Here is a 16,538-nt window from a genome sequence, read left to right as displayed (position 1 = left end):
GCCCACCCTCTGGTTCCCCACTGGTCAACACTGTTAGCTCTGTCAGCACTGTTTGCTGTTATACAGTGCTGTTTATGGAGTTAACACTGTTACCTGCTAGCCCCTGGCTCAGTCAAATCCACACTGAGAACTGTGTTCAGACAACTTGTATGCTCTGACTTTTGCTGGTGGCTCGTTAATATGTTCAAACCACTAAACTTAAAGTATGTAAAACTATGCTTTATTGGTTAATGACCAAAGAAACAGAATAAGACTTTACTAGTCTGGTAGACTGTGAAGAAATGAGTAGGATGTCTAGCCACCCATGCTGGGTCTTATTATTCCTTTTTTTCTTCTTCAAGCAATAAATGCACCACTCCCTCTGACTGGCAGCAAGTTACCAGAAAAAAATGATTTCATTATGTCACTATTACTCACCAGCATTACCAGTCACTCCATTAGCCTGATGTAGAGCTGTAAACCGTGCCTTCCAACAACTCCAGAGCCTCCACATACACACTTCATCAACTGTGTATCCTGTGGGACTTGTGGTTTAACATACAGTCTTAGAGGTACTGACAGCTAGCTTAGCCTCAGGGGCTGTATGCTGCACTCCAACTGTGAGCAAAAGCCACTGTGTCCTGAATGTTGCCATACCAGCTTACAGTGCAGAAGATACAACATGTAAAAAAGACAAAATAAAAAAGACAGGAGGATTCTTGTTTGGCAGAGCAAAGCCATCTTACCCCACGTCATCTCCTGCCCCTATACCAAGCCAACACGTCCTGGACTGGTCTGTCCATGAGCAATAAAGATCTGAAGGGAATGTGCCAAGCATGCCAACCACTTGAAATTTCAAACGATTGAGAATTTGTAATTGTAATGTAACTGTGACATGTGACCCTGTGATGACATCAGGCCAACAAACCCCAGGTCCTTATCTCTTTTCTCCTGAGACCCTCAGCAAGGTAGGGTTGTGCGGCTGAAGCTGAAGCTTTTTCTCACCTTTCTGCATGCTCACAGCAGGAAAAGACCAGACAAGTCAGTGCCTGTAGCAGACAAAGTTTGAAAGTTAACCTTTTAACTTTTGATGCAAAGGAGAACAAATCCAAGTGAGTGTAGAACTGCGAACTCTGTATGGACTCTTACCTCCACCGTTGGAATATAACACAGCAAATACTGCTCTGGAACCACAATTCTTCTAAGTCTTGCTGTATAGACAGGATCACCAGCCAGTGCAGTGTAATAAAGCAACTCTTCCCTCCATTCATGGACTGGTAAAGTAACAACTGGGGAAAGTACATTTGCCCAAGCTAAGCAAGACTCTAACTTTTGTCAGTGTACATTTATTAATTTGATACTATTCAATGAATTTGTTATAATGATCTCTATGTAGTCAGCTTTGCCAAAGCTTGGATGATATTAGTTTGCGAATGCTTCCCACTGGCAGTCTTGCATGCAACTAAACATCTGTTTTCCTACCTGGCACCTTTATACAACACAGATCACACTCATATACTCATAATATTTTGCTTTCAAACACAACTACACTCAGACTGTGAACTCAAACTTCTCGTCTTACACGTTTCTTTTGTACTTTTGTTGTTCTGACCGACCACATGTGGTGAGCCTCAGTGGCCATCTTTGATTTGGACGTTTTTGTTGCAATTATCTCTGTTATCATCATCATAATATTATTTCATCTTTGTGTATTCATACTCATGCACACTCACTCTTGTCTCTCTCTCTCTCTCTCTCACACACACATGCACACACATACAGACACTTTTGATTGCATTATTGTGAAAAATTACATTTTAATCATACTTGCTGTCTGTCTAATATTGCACAAGAGTGAGTGAATCTGCCAACCTCTGTTTTGTCAAAAACCTCTTTCAGAAATGGTGCCCCTCAAGATGACTTAAAGTAAATTCAATCATAAAATTTAATAAACTTATTTTAAATTATAATAGTATTTCCATCTTCATCTTCATCTTCTAACCGCTTCATCCTCTTGAGGGTCGCGGGGGGGCTGGAGCCTATCCCAGCTGACATCAGGCGAGAGGCAGGGTACACCCTGGACAGGTCGCCAGACTATCGCAGGGCTTATAATAGTATTTATGATAGCCATTTAAATACTTTGAATAACAAGTTCCCATTGGGAAAATTTTGCCCAAATGTTTATTGTCACATAAAACAGAAGTTTCTTAGCAACTCTGTGTTTCTCACTAGTCTGCACGTGGGATTTCACTGCAAAATATCTTCAGTAGTGGTTCTGCTATCTTGATCTGCATGAAGTTAACGGGAGAGACATTCAGTGGGCTAAATTGTTTAAAAACATAGATTTAACCAATTATTGAGATTTTATAATGCAACATCAGAAAAAAATCATAAAATTCTACTTCCCATGTATTAACATTTGTAAGACTTATAAAAGAGTGATTTAAGATATTTTAAAACCATTTCCGGACTTATTTTTAGATGAATAATGTGAATGCCCTTTAAGACTTTTTAAGGCGCTGCAGGAGGCATGTAATTACTCCAGGAGTCCCAACCTCACAGTGAAGCTGCAGGGTGCCAAGTCTGAACTAAATCAGGGGATTCCTGAATGTAGGATTACCTGTGGTGAGCGCTGGCAAGCCATTTAAAAAAAAATACAACATCTATACAAGAGAAATCACTACTGAGTGATGCATTTGTCATTACAAGGAGTCACAATTTGGCAGGGGCTAACTGCTTCCCCCACCTCTAGCCCCCACACTAAACTAACTTATCCCTCCACTGAACACACAGAGACAAAAATAAATTCCCTGTAAGATAGCAACAAGCAGACATAGTAACTGTAATGCAATTACTGAATTGCAAATTCTACTCCCTACTTATCACTGTAACATGTTTCAAAATAATTTGTTACTGCCCAACACTCCTCACAATCTGGCAACAGGCTGGATCACAACACTATTTGGCACAACAAAGGAGCATCACGGACATGTATTTATATGGAAATGTTGCAGATCATCACTTGAAGTCGACAGGAAGTGTTGAAAGATGCCTTTAGCCAAGCACCACAGGAAGATTATGTTAGCCTTTGTCCGTTTGTTTTCTGTCCCTTTTTCTTTTTTTCCTGTCAATTCCCTCAATCATTGCTTTTTCTCTATGTTTTTCTCTCTTTCTTCCCACACACTATGCTTCATCTCAAACAGAGTAATTCCCCTGGTCTTCCATCTATGATGTATAATGCAGAGTGACTGGACACAATCTCCAAAAGAGCTTTCAGCAATCATTCTCGGTGTATGCATGTATGGATGCGTGTTCTTCTGACAGAAGGTGAATTATTTTTCTGCCAATATTTGGAATCGCGCTACTTGTTATTGAGTCTCTGCAGATGGTTGGGAAAGCCTCCAAGCATTTTTTATTAAATACTATATCTTCTCCTGTGGTGCTTTGTTTTGTTTGTGCTTCATTTGGTGTTTTAAGGGCTGCTCCTGCGGGAATAACAGCAGACCAAGCCTGTGCGTCTTGATCGGCATGTCAGAGGCCATGGAGCACTATGGTGCAGTGAGCTCAGGTCAGATACGTTAAAGAAATCAAAGCTGGGTCAGTTACAGGGGGCTGAGGTCAATATCATGTTTATTTAGATTCCCTTTCCTGCTACAGTTTTTACTGGTTTCCAGCATCTCTTAGAGGTCCCTTTACTTGTTGAGATGGGGCAAAGAGTTACTCAGTAACACATAATAATCTTATAATCTTTTATCAAAATGAATGCAAACTGAGATCACTGAACACCCTGTACTGCTGGCATCTTTTCCTCTGAGGAGGGTTTCACAGGACTTTTCCAAGCAATCAATAATTTGGTGTGGGTGTTTTGCTATGTTGTTGAAATTGCGTCTGCACAAATACAAGCTTGAAGCACTCAGCTTTTCACTGCAGCACAACAACCACAGTCAGCGGCAGCATCCACGGAGCTCCTGAACATTTTTGACATGTAGTTATCCCACCAGACACGGTGGGGAATGGATTTTTCACAGATCTCAGGATGGAAATGACAAGGAGACAAATACATTTTTTGTTTTTGTTTATTGGAACGATTGTCTCCTTTTTCAGTTATGACAGATGCTGTATGCCTTCTTCATGGCTGCAGAGAGTCACAAGACTCTATTCACAAAACCCTTGTCTTTATAAATTTACTACCAAGCAGTAAAAATAGACCAGTCACAAGGAAAATTATGCTTTTTTTTTTTTTTTTTTTTTTTTAAATCAACAGTGAACTCAAAGCTTCAGTTGTATTCATGCTTTTGAAGCGGTCTTTCATATGGACCTCTGTACAAGCATTTGATGCTGAATAACCTGAAGTTGTAATCTGCAACATCCTAATTTTCCTGTTTTTTCTTTGCACACATTTTTCCAGAGATCACAGTGATGTCATCTCCTTCAGAGAGGCCTTCAGCACATGAACAAATTAATCTTTAACACTGACTCCTCAGGCTCCCATCACTTACAAGTCTCTGAAGGCTACAACAGTAAAACATAATGTGATAACTGCGTTTCAAGTAGTTGATTGATAAGCTATTGTCTCACAAACAGATCCTTTATGGGCCTAGTTTTGAACTGAATTGGACAAAAATGCTACAACTAGCAACAGACAAATTAACTACTGAAGTGAAGACAGTCAGAACCAACACTATAATGTCATAGTGTTCTCAGACTCATTTAATCTCCACTCGTGCGTTTGAATGGCTATGCTTTTGCTTAGCTTGAAAAAAAAAAGAAAAAAAAAGGACAAACTACCTCAGTGACTATGACTCTTTAAAATTAGCTGAAAAACTATTCAAATTACAAAAGTGATTTCTAATTTCCACCTCTACTCCTGAAGCTGAACCTTTTTTCTGACTTTCAAGTTGTTTAGCTGTGCTTGCTATCACTGAAAGCTAGCTACAATGTTATTCCTTCAAGTTCTTGAAGTTGGCCGGTACTCACTGGTACACAGGCACTTCTACATTTTACTCTCTGCTGTGTTGTGGGTTTTCTCACAAGCTGGCGGCACTCTTTTCTGTCCTCTCCAAGCCCCCAGGAGATGTCCCAGGCTTTGAAGCCTATGTGACATAGTACAAGTCTTACAACTTCCAGGTTCGTCAAGTGGTGCCATTGGGCCCAAAAATACTTTTCCCCATAAACTTATATTGTGAAAGCGACGTCGGTAAACTGGTAGACACATTCTGTGAGTATCATAACCCCTACGAAATGACTTTCACTATCAGAATTTGATCCATTTCTTCTAGACATTTCAAAACTTGAGAGGAGCCATACGATTTAACCATTTAAATCCAAAGTTAAATCTACACTGATCAAAAATATAAACGCAACACTTTTGTTTTTGCTCCCATTTTTCATGAGCTGAACTCAAAGATCTAAAACATTTTCTATACACACAAAAGACCATTTCTCACAAATACTGTTCACAAATCTGTCTAAATCTGAGTTAGTGAGCACTTCTCCTTTGCCAAGATAATCCATCCCACCTCACAGGTGTGGCATATCAAGATGCTGATTAGACAGCATGAATATTGCACTATTGCACAGGTGTGCCTTAGACTGGCTACAATAAAAGGCCACTCTGAAATGTACAGTTTTGCCGATCCAGTGTATATTAGCTGCTCAGCCAGGGAAGCATCTGGTGCACTTGCTCTATGGGCCCAATAATGTGGAAAAATCCAGGTAATTTGATAACAGGAAGTTGAACTTCTTTGGCTTCATGCACCAAGGAATGAACAGGGCCCCACCTCCAATGCTGTATCCAGTTCTCTTTATACATCCATGGCCCTCCCCATAGCCGTTCTCTGGGCCAGGAGTAGCCAACATAGTGCCCACCATTGCCTGGTCACCTGCAGGCAGCCAATTAGTCACCCAAAGTGTATGTTCTAAAGATAACTAATGTCAAGCCAGCCATCACTCGCTTCTACGTGATCAAATCAGCTGACGCTACAACTGTAGAGCACCCATATACTGGCACTCATGGTAAAAGCATTAAAACAGCACAGATTGAGCTGATGGAGAGGACGAGCGATGGCCTTGGCGAAGTCAGCCAAAGAATACCCATGTGACTGCGTCTGGTTTTCAAAATAATGTGACACCGAATGGCTGTATACTGAATACCTGCATGGAAATAAGATTAAATGGATGACATTCATAAGAAGTTTAAAACATGTTAATGCACTACCTCACCCACCCACGCATACACATGCCCCCACTTCAAGGACTTTGTCAGACTAAAGTAGAACTGGATATAAATTCGCTAACATCAGTTATATCAATGATAGGAAACAGCAAAGAAGGCAATGACTGATTTTAAATGTCATTGTGACTTACTCTGTCCAAGAATAAGTGGCAGGTAGAGAGGAAACACACTGAGAGGCAGTTTTTAAAATGGTTGAACACTCAACCTTATCTTGAATAGGTGTGGAAATGCTCTGATTGACAAGCCAGATGTCCCCTCCGGCTCCCCCATGGAACAGCAAGCACACAGCTGAGCTTAAGGAAGCAAGAATGTGAGGAGAAATGAGAAAAGCCTCAGCCTATCTTCTTTCGGCCGAGTGGCTGTGCACCGCTCTGCTCTGCTCTCTCTCTCTCTCACTCTCCTTTCTTTATTAAAAAGAAACACATGTAGTGTCGGGGCGTCCAAGTATGAAATTCAATTCTCATCCCCCAAACGGTGTTTTTATTAAAGCCGTTACTATCACGGCAAGCAGGCGGGCCTGGCCAGCTCTGCTTGGCTCGGCTCAGCTGTGTGGGTACATACTGTACAAGGAGGGAGGGGACGGAGAGTATTAAGGAAAGAGTGCAGGAAGGAAGACGGGAGACAGAGAGCAATTGTGAGAAAGAGAGGGAGGGAGGATACAGTGTGAACAAGGCAGCGAAGGATTGGGGCAGTCAGCAGCAGGGCGACAGAGGGGCTTAATTTGCCCAAAAGGCAGCTCAGCCTCTTATGCAATTTAACCGGGACGTGCTTGACTTGAGCTTGGGTTAGCACCCCGGCACGGCCCGGTGCACAGAATCAATTGCACATTGGACATGCAGAGAATTACGCTGCAGTCTTGTTTGTACTGTGTATATTATTTTTCATCACTGTAATAACATTGCCCTCAATTATGACATAAAAGCTTTAAAGCCATCATTGGAAGCTGCGCTCTTTCTTTAAGAAAGTTTTCTGACATTGAGTGACATGACAGTTGTTATTCTTCCTTTATGCAACAAATCATATTGCGGAGGATTTGGACATGAATATGCAGTTTTACAATAAAGAAAGAGAGAATGGTTCTTTAGGTTCTGAAGCAGATTCCATTATTGGTGCTCTAATGTAGAGAAAAGTAAAGAAAAAACTAGTCTATGATGTTGAAATAAGTCTTTATGCTGTGATGTGAAACTATTTCTAAACGTGTCAAATGCTCCATAGCAGCAATTAAAATGATTGAACTGCACTGCATCTTAATGATTTTCCAATGGAAGTTTTTTATTTGTCCAATACTTTGGTTTATGACTACATACCTTCAATACTAATGACATCCCCGTCAGCCTCAGCTGTACACTTACGTGTTTAATACTCATTAGTAAATGTTAGCATTTTTCTGTTTTATGCATAGCTACAGTGATTGTGCATTTGGCTTTGAGTCCTGCCAAAACAATGATCACACAACAGCACTGTGTGTGAACGCATTCCTGTGTAGACACTGATGGTAAACTTAAGTTGCTGCTCTGATGCTTGTGTTGTCACATATTAGATGATCTGCCTGGATGTAAAAAGTGCAACTTTTTACAGTCCAGTCACCAAAACAAAATGTTGGCATTGTATGTTTCTGTGAATCTATAGAGACATTACATTTATACGTTTCATACATATCATCAACGTTTCTAAAGTGATGTAGTATACGAGCCGACATTGTCCATGGGAGGAAGTGGGGGTTGGTGGATGGTGTGATGCCTATGTGAGATGCCTGCTAAGCTACAGACCAACAAACAACAAAATGTGTTGTTTTTTAGTGAGTAATCACTGCATTTACACCACGGATAGTGCCATGAAAAGCATTGTTTTTAACAGAGACATCAATGCATTTCCAGCCAGGATAGTACCATGAAAAGCAGTTGTTTCTAACCAAGAAAAGTCTACCCTTCCTGCCAGGACAATGCCATGATGCCATGATGAATGCCATTTTTTATCTAGACATTTCTGTGTTTCCTGCAGGAATAGTGCCATAAAAAGTAAGTATTCTTTACCAAGACATTGCTGCATTCCCCTCTGGGATAGTGCAACAGAAAGTAGTTCTTTTGTTACCAAGACATTTCTGCATTTTCAGCCGGCACTGTGCCACCAAAGGTGGGTGTTTATTTTTTCAGAGACATTGCCTGCATTCCTGCAGGGATAATGCCCCCAAAAACAGGTATTTTAAGCCAAAACATGATCTTTTCTTAACCCATAACCAAACATTTTTGTGCCTAAACCCAACCACACATTAATCACAGCATTGTTGAAACATTACATTTTAATGTAACCTCTATATAATGACATACAAATGTAAGGTACCCATGGTTTGCAGAAACAAATTCTAGTGATTGGGTTGGATTTTTAAGAGCTTTTCAGTGGTCCATCATTTCAATGCACTTTTATAAAGTGTGACATTTTTCACTTCAAATCCAGTAGACCAAATCTGCCTGAATGCATTTCCGAATACGGGTATCCAAACCACTGAAGATAACTTGTAACATACTGTAAACACTGAAGGACTGCATTAGATTACTTAAACACAGACTTTATAGTGAGACAGCATGCTTCAGACAGTTGTGATATGCACTGTCATGTTACAGTATGCGGAATCATGTTTTAACAGGCATTTCTGGGATTGGCATATCATTTGTGCATGCCAATGCATTATCCTCTTAAATTCAGTTTCCTGCACTTTTTATTCCATTACATCAATTTCAGTCAAAAGTAAATTTGCCTGTTTCTGTCTGTGTAATTTCATTCCTACATAACAACTTGAATGGTTGTGTTAAGGCCTGAAATCCCAAAAAGAAATCAGAATTGTCAAACACTCAGCCACTGTTACATCTTTCTGCCGTGAATCTCCCCCTTCTCCTTCCCAACAGTAAATACACAGTCGGGGTCAGTTGACCCTGTCTGTGCCTCAGAGAAAACAACGCATTGTAGCTAAACTATTCTGACAGGCCTGCCCTTTTTACACATGAGGAAGACGAAGAAGGGAAGGCAGAACAGAGCACTGGATGGGTGGGTGGGTCGGTTGGGGGGGGGGGGGGGGTCATCAGGGAACAATGCAAACAAGTGAGGAGGAAGTGAGGGAGGAGAGAAAGTGAAGAGATGATGATGGGGTCAAGGTGGGACTCAGGAAAACAAGTGGGAGCATGACTGCAGGGGTGGCTGCGTGGCTGGTTGGCTAGCTGATTAGGTGGAAGGCTCCGTCATTGGCTGGCTGAATTCAATGCTTGCAGGCTGCATGGCTGACTGACTGGATTTCTGACCAACAGGCTTGCTTGTTGACTCGGTGGCCAGTTGCGAGGCGGGCTTGACTGGCTGACAGGGCGCTTGACGGGTGTAAAGGTTGGATAGCTGTCTCTGTGGATGGCTAGTTGGCTGTCTGTGCATTCATTATTCATCGTGTGTATCTGATGATGTGGGTCAAGCTCAGTTCCAGCCAGCTGGGGCTGCAGACAGGCTGTGCAGCGAGCAAGGCCCTCAAGCTACAGCCTGCAACAAAACAGCACAGGCTGCTGCATCAGCAGAATCCCAATATACCTTAGTGTAAGATGTTCCACTCTTTGTTTGAGCCCAGAAAATATGCTTAATGTGTTCTGCCAAAATGTGGAGTCATTTTAATCCCTGATGAATTGGATGAATTGGATGTACAGGAGAATATTATTTTGGGAAATGTGGTTAGCCTATTCACTTTCTTGTTGAGACTTAGATAACAAGACTGAAGTCAATCTCATGTCTAAACAGCAAATGTGTGAGCAGCAGGTAAGCTAAGTTTAGCATAAAGACTGTAAACAAGGGGTGACAACAAGCCTGACTCTGTCTAAAAGCGTCAAAATCTGGCTAGCACCTCTAAAGCTGACCTAATTAGCACATTATATGTTGCATGTCATTTCTTCTATTTGTACAAGAACCAAAAAAAAAATAAAAAAAAATAACTCATCCTCTTGTAGCAGGTTATGTGCCAGACTATTTCAGCCAGCAAATAGAGTGGCACGCAACCCCCAATAAAATAGCAAATAGGTTTTTAATGTACTGTCCTAGTGCCACTCTTTACCTAACACAGTATACAAATACATATATACATATACATATATCACATGAAGGAAGTGTATTCATCTGACCTGTTTCTCTACGCGGACAACTCAGCTATTCTCGTGTGTCATAAAGACAGCTGACAGTTGTGGAAAAAGAGTGGAGAGCCTCAAAACATTGGGACTTGGCTGTCTGATGACAAGATGTCTCTTTGTCAACAGCGGCCATCTAAAAGTAAGTAAGATTAAGAGTAAAGTAAAGTAAGAGTAAAACTAAGAAAGACCCCTGAGATGAAGGTAACGGTAGGAGAGACTGGACAAAGTGAACTATTTAGAATGTAAATTTGATAAAGATCTATCAGGGGAGGCCATGGCTATGAAAACAATGGGGCTTTATTGTGTAATTTAATCCTTGACATTTGTAGGTGTATGTGATAATTGTCTATTTTATAATCTATCTGCCTCCCTACCTACCCACCTGAGAAAACAAAAAAGCACATTTACCAAAATGTCTAGGATTCCTTTAGGAGTCACTTCACATAGGCCATGTCACTACCACAACTACATGGCCTGAAAAAGAAATACATTTAATAGAATCAAAACAAAGGAAGCATATGAGCAAATTCTAAGCAATCAGCTGTGGAAAACTTAACGCTGGTTACAGTGAGCATGACTGTAAGTGTGTGCAGGGAATGCTGAGGCGTAATGAGGCAAAATTCTAAACACCTTATGCAGTTTAAACAACTTTGATTGACGCTTGTCTGTCCAAATCAACTTTGAGGAGATATGTCATCCTTATATAACAGTCCTGACCCAAAGAAGCAGTCTGCCCTTGTCTTTCTTTTTTTCCCTGTATCACTGTTTCTGTCTCTTGGTCTCTGTTTCTTTTTGGGATCAGAATTTGAAACATCATAGCTGTGCTAAATAAAGATGTCAGGATGGCATCGACTCAGTGTGTGAGCAACTTTTTCAAAACACGCTTTTGCAAACGCAGCTGAATGCTATTGGGATATACTGTATTTACACCATGCCAAGGTTTAAACTCCATTATTTAGTTAAAAACACATTTTCAAGCATAGCTCCATGTATATTTCAAGCAGTTAGTTGAATCAATGCAAGCAACTGCAGCTTCTTTACTTCTGGTGTACACAGATGTCAATAAATGGTCAGAGACAAACAGGTTTCTCATGTCTACAAGGAATTACTCACTTCTTGCTTGCTTACACCCCTTGGACAACTTTTAAACAACTTTCCTGTATTCAGGTTAGGTCAACTTTTTGTGGACACTCGTTGCAGAGAAAAAAAAAAGGTTTGAAGGGAATTTATTTTCTTATTTTTCAAGCAGCCTACAGTATATGTCTGGTTGATGGCATAACTATGCATTGAATTCTGTCACAGATGTCACAGTTACAAAAATATCTAGGCAAAAGGTACTTGTGTTGCGTGCACCAAAGCAAGACAATACAGACAAGACAATTTAAACTGTATTATAACGTAGGAATGTTCACAGCATTTCAGTGTCAACAAAGGTAGGCCTATCAGATTCTGATCACCTAACTGTAGTTAGTAAGTGGTTGGCAAGTGGTTATTTTAGATTTCCTATACACCTGTCTTAAAATGTAAGGGATACTGGAGCTTGGTTGGGGTGGTGGGATGACTCGCGGCGGGCACCGGAAAATTTCCCTTATTTTCAAATCCAAAACTTGACAGGTATGCAACAGACTGTGGTATCAAGATGCTAGCTATACTCCTTCCCCACTCTGAGCTAGAGCGGATAATCTATTGAATATAGTAGAGCTGTATCAATTTGTGTATTCATACCGAACCATCACAGTACGAGGGTCACGTTGCCTCAGTCCCCGGAAAGAGGGTTTTTAACTGTCTTCGACACTTTAACTACTGTCTGTTAAAAATAATAATACACTTTTTTTCCCCTTTGACTCAGACTGAACCATAACTCTGAAACCTGGGTATGAACCAAATCATGAACTGTTAAAATTACATGCAGATACCATGGACAAAATGCCAGTGGAAAATCAATTAGGATTCTTTGTCATGGTGGACACACAAAGTCTCTGGTTCAATGACGTAATGCAGTAGGCGGTGGTTTATGTTACGACTCCATAGGTAGAATAAAGACCGAGAAAGACAACAGCCCAACACACCACTGTTCCTGTCCCATGTGAAACTTAAAGTAAACACTGAGATCTTTTAACATCATGTTACTTGACTTACTTACATCACTTAACGTCATACTTAGGTCCTGAATGTAACAAACAGAATTATTTTAATGGTAACCACAATCAAACCCTAACCAAGTTGTTTTGGTGCCTCAACCCAACTGTGCTGCCCCATACGTACTGAATGCAGTTATTTTAACGCAATCCACAATCTTTTTCTAAACCTGACCAAGTAGTTTTGATGCTGAAAGCCAACTAAGTAATGCGATGTTAAAAGGTCATAGTCATTTCACATATTTCTGTGAGGTCACGTTTGACTTTTCCCTTGATGTAGGAGTGTGTGAGGGGGGGAATGACAGGCAAAACATTCACTTAATAATTGCATTCCATTTTACCATTTTTACTAACTATTCGTTTAAGGACATGATCATCAATTGAACATTTTCGCTCATATTTACTTGTTAACCTTGTGAGTTTTTGAATTAAATTAATTAAGGCTGTCCTCTTAGCTTTTCTGTCTTTAGTCATCATCAACTGTGACAATGTTACATCAGTCCAAAGCCCTGATTCCTTACACACAAGCAAAAGATTCAGTGTGAGGGCTCGATGGCTGTAAGCCCGCACCGACTTGCCTCCTCAGAGAAAGTCTGAGCCGTTCTTTTGGCTGGGTCCGGGCTGGAACCCTTAAACCTTCATTTTCTACCTTAATCTACCTCGGCCATCCTTTTTATTACATTGATCTGCCTTCCTTTGACTCTTTCAGCGCTTCCTTCACACCATGAAACTAATTTTCCATGCTTCTATCCCTCCTCTTTCCACCTTAACTTCCTTTCCTCTGTCCTCACTACTGTAGACTTTATATGCATACCAGTGGAAGACAAAATACAAGACATAATGTACACATCGTATGTCTTTTTTTAAAAAGTTGAATGGGTAATTATTTACTGAGCACATATACAACCTGGATGTAAGTATCTAATATAGAGAATTTATTTACTTCTTCCTCTCTGTATAATCTCCAAGTGTCCTGACTATCTATTCTTGGAAACTCAGGATCTCCTACCTTTCTCCGACACCCTGCATTAATTCAAGATGACATGAGGAGTAGCGATGGAGATTTCCCCTGTGGCGAGACGAAGATGCTGTGATTAACACTAGAGAGACGGTGGGCTGGAGAAGGATGAACACAGGAGAGGGGGACAGGGGGGAACATGAGAGGAGAGAAGATGTGGGGTGAGGTCAGGACATCTTCCAGGCCGCAGGTGGAGAGGTAAACATCTGGGTGAATAACAAGGTGGAAAACAGGAGTAGGAGAAAAGAGACGAACGTGGGAGGATGACTCATACCACTGCTACTGCTGGGCAAAATTGAACAACAGGGGAACCCTGGGTAAAACTACAGTGTAAAGTCTGAGGTACATGTCAATCCAGCAGATATGCCCCCCAAAAGACTACACATCAACACAGTATTCTACAAATCTAAGATATGGTTTGTAGAGAAAGTCGGGGAGAATGTCCAAAGCTCAGACAACTCAATTGTAAAATTCAGAACAATCAGAAATAGTTTGGACTCCCCTGCTGTTAAGAAGGTTCGTTTTCTTTCTCAATCAGCGCTGCCTTCTCAACTTTAGTCACTCTTTAGTTTCAGAGGAAGTTTTAAATCAAAGTGAATACTTTTGCTATCTGAGAGAATGTTTCCTTGTGGCCAGCGAAGTCCAGTCCCACGCCATCAAACAGCCTGCAGGCTTTCATTCCAGCCATCAAACAGGATAATTTCACACATCCTTAACCAGAAAGGAAGGTATTTTACATTGTTTGAATGAAATTCAGCACATTCTCTAATGCTAGAGAAATTAGGGACGCCTGTGGTTTAGAGGGGAGACTGAGAATACATTTTGCTATAATTGTTTCCTTGCAGCATTACAAATCTTCAGGATTTTTATGGCCACTGGTTTCCTTGATATGACTGTGTCATAAGTGAGGCTCTGGACCTGGCTGTCAGTGCGAGAGTGCTCTGTCTCCAATCCAGCTCCAGGAAAATGCCAGGTTGAGTTTTCAGCCTGAGTGCATGGGATGTGCACGGTGCAACCATCAGTGTCAGCAGAGTACAGTACCTGAAGCAGCCCTGGTCAAAACGCTGACAGGCTGAGGAGATGGGAGATGGGAAGAGGAATGAACCAGCAGTCCAGTCAGTCAGCAAACATTAAGTGCACATAAATGACATTAAAAAATGTTTGCTATGACATTTTTTCAATATTTATTTCTTCTCATTATTACAAAAACTCTGGCCGTGCTCTCATGGCATTATTGAAGCTACCTGGGCTCTCCACCACAGAGCAGCCTGATCATTCAGAGGCTGGAATGCTCTCCGCTGGCTGGGTTTAGCTTGAGATGAGCAGCTACAGCTTTAACACAGTGAAATTCCCTTGTGAACATCTAGGGGGGAGATTTATGGTTGACAGCCTACATCAATCCTGAACTAATTTCTACTGATGGCCTATAAACACAGAGATAGCCAACTTAAAGTTAAATCTACAGCCCTTGATGATGTTACGTCATTGCTGGCTCACCCCGCGTACTGACCTGCATGTTTTTATGGTTTGGCCTAGCAGCTCTGTTGCTGCATCTTGTTCATTTTCATTGGAATTGTGGATGCACTTTAGTCATTAAAGATTTTTTTTTCTCCCTCAAAGAAGCGTTCACATGAGCTAATATTATTGGCAGACATATCTTTACTGAAATGCAAGATGCTGCTTTTTAGTGCAACAGGTCAAAGAGCTAAATCTTCTAAGAATTAGATTTTTTGGCAGCCTGCGATGCCATTTGACTGATATAAAGTGTACAAAGTATGATTCCACAGATGTGTGAAGGTCATTAAATAAGACAGCATTAAAATATCAGTTTATGTATTCATTCATCCGTCTTTTCCATTAATATTTAGTTTTCATTGTGGACAGAAAGTGTAATACATTATGTTTTATATTATGACTTTACACAGCTCTAGAGGTTTTTTTAAATTTCAAAAAAATGTTCACTGAGCTCGCCAAAGACAGAGGTCAACCCAGAGAGCTCTGCTGTTGTTATTTTGCAATAAGTAGAACTAATAACTGCATATATTGTAGATTCTAACATATTATATTCACAATCGTAAAATTACATTGGCTATACATTTCTCTGTCATTGTTATTTTATACTTATGCCCTTTTGTTGTTGGTTATATATATGATTATTTTAATTCAATTTAACCATTAATATTCCTATTATTACTATTTGCCTGGTTATCTGTTACTTGAATGACCCATCTGTCATTGCAACTTCTGACAGCTGTCAATCAGCTGTCAAGCTGTTATTTGTTTTTTGAAGTCGAAAGTGGTTTCTGGCACAGCTTCACCGATTCACAAGGTGCATGGAGAGTGAGGAAACACTGGAAATTGTCAAAAGAGCTCCAGCAACACAAAAAAACAACTTTATTGACCGACGCATTTCGGCTTGTGGCCTTATGACCCTGATGAAGGGACAGGCCGAAACACGTCGGTCAATAAAGTTATTTTTCATACCACAAGTGTTGCTTGAGTTTTTTTGTGGAGCGCCACTGCCACCGGGGTAAAAGCAGCGGTTGGCTGGTAAGGCTGAAGGCCTGTTTGGCGAGCACTTCCACGGCTTCTTGGACTGAGTATGGAGCGGTGCCTCGCCTCTTTATTTCTCGGCACTCGCTGGACCCTGTCGGCGCCTGGCTGGTACCTGTCGTCGGCCCGGATGAGGTGTTCCAGCCCTGCGGCCCCTGCTCTCCTCGTCCCTGCTGGCGTGGGGTGACTCTGCGCAACCTGCGGCCTGTGTGTGTGGCTCCCGCACAGCTAACGCTGCGGACCCGCTGGCTCCTGCCAGGACTGGGCTGGTAAATGCTAGATCACTACCGAACAAAACGTTTATCCTGAAGGATTTCCTGACTTCTCGAGGATTGGATTTTCTCTGTGTGACTGAGACGTGGCTGACTGTTGGTGAGTCCAGTGCTTTCACAGAACTTTTACCCGATGATTGCTGCTATTTTAACTCCCCGCGGACGTCGGGTTGAGAAGGAGGAATAGCG

The sequence above is a fragment of the Epinephelus fuscoguttatus genome, linkage group LG7, assembly GCF_011397635.1.
Source record: "Epinephelus fuscoguttatus linkage group LG7, E.fuscoguttatus.final_Chr_v1".
Lineage (NCBI taxonomy): Eukaryota > Metazoa > Chordata > Actinopteri > Perciformes > Serranidae > Epinephelus > Epinephelus fuscoguttatus.
Note: the sequence above shows the minus strand (reverse complement) of the source record.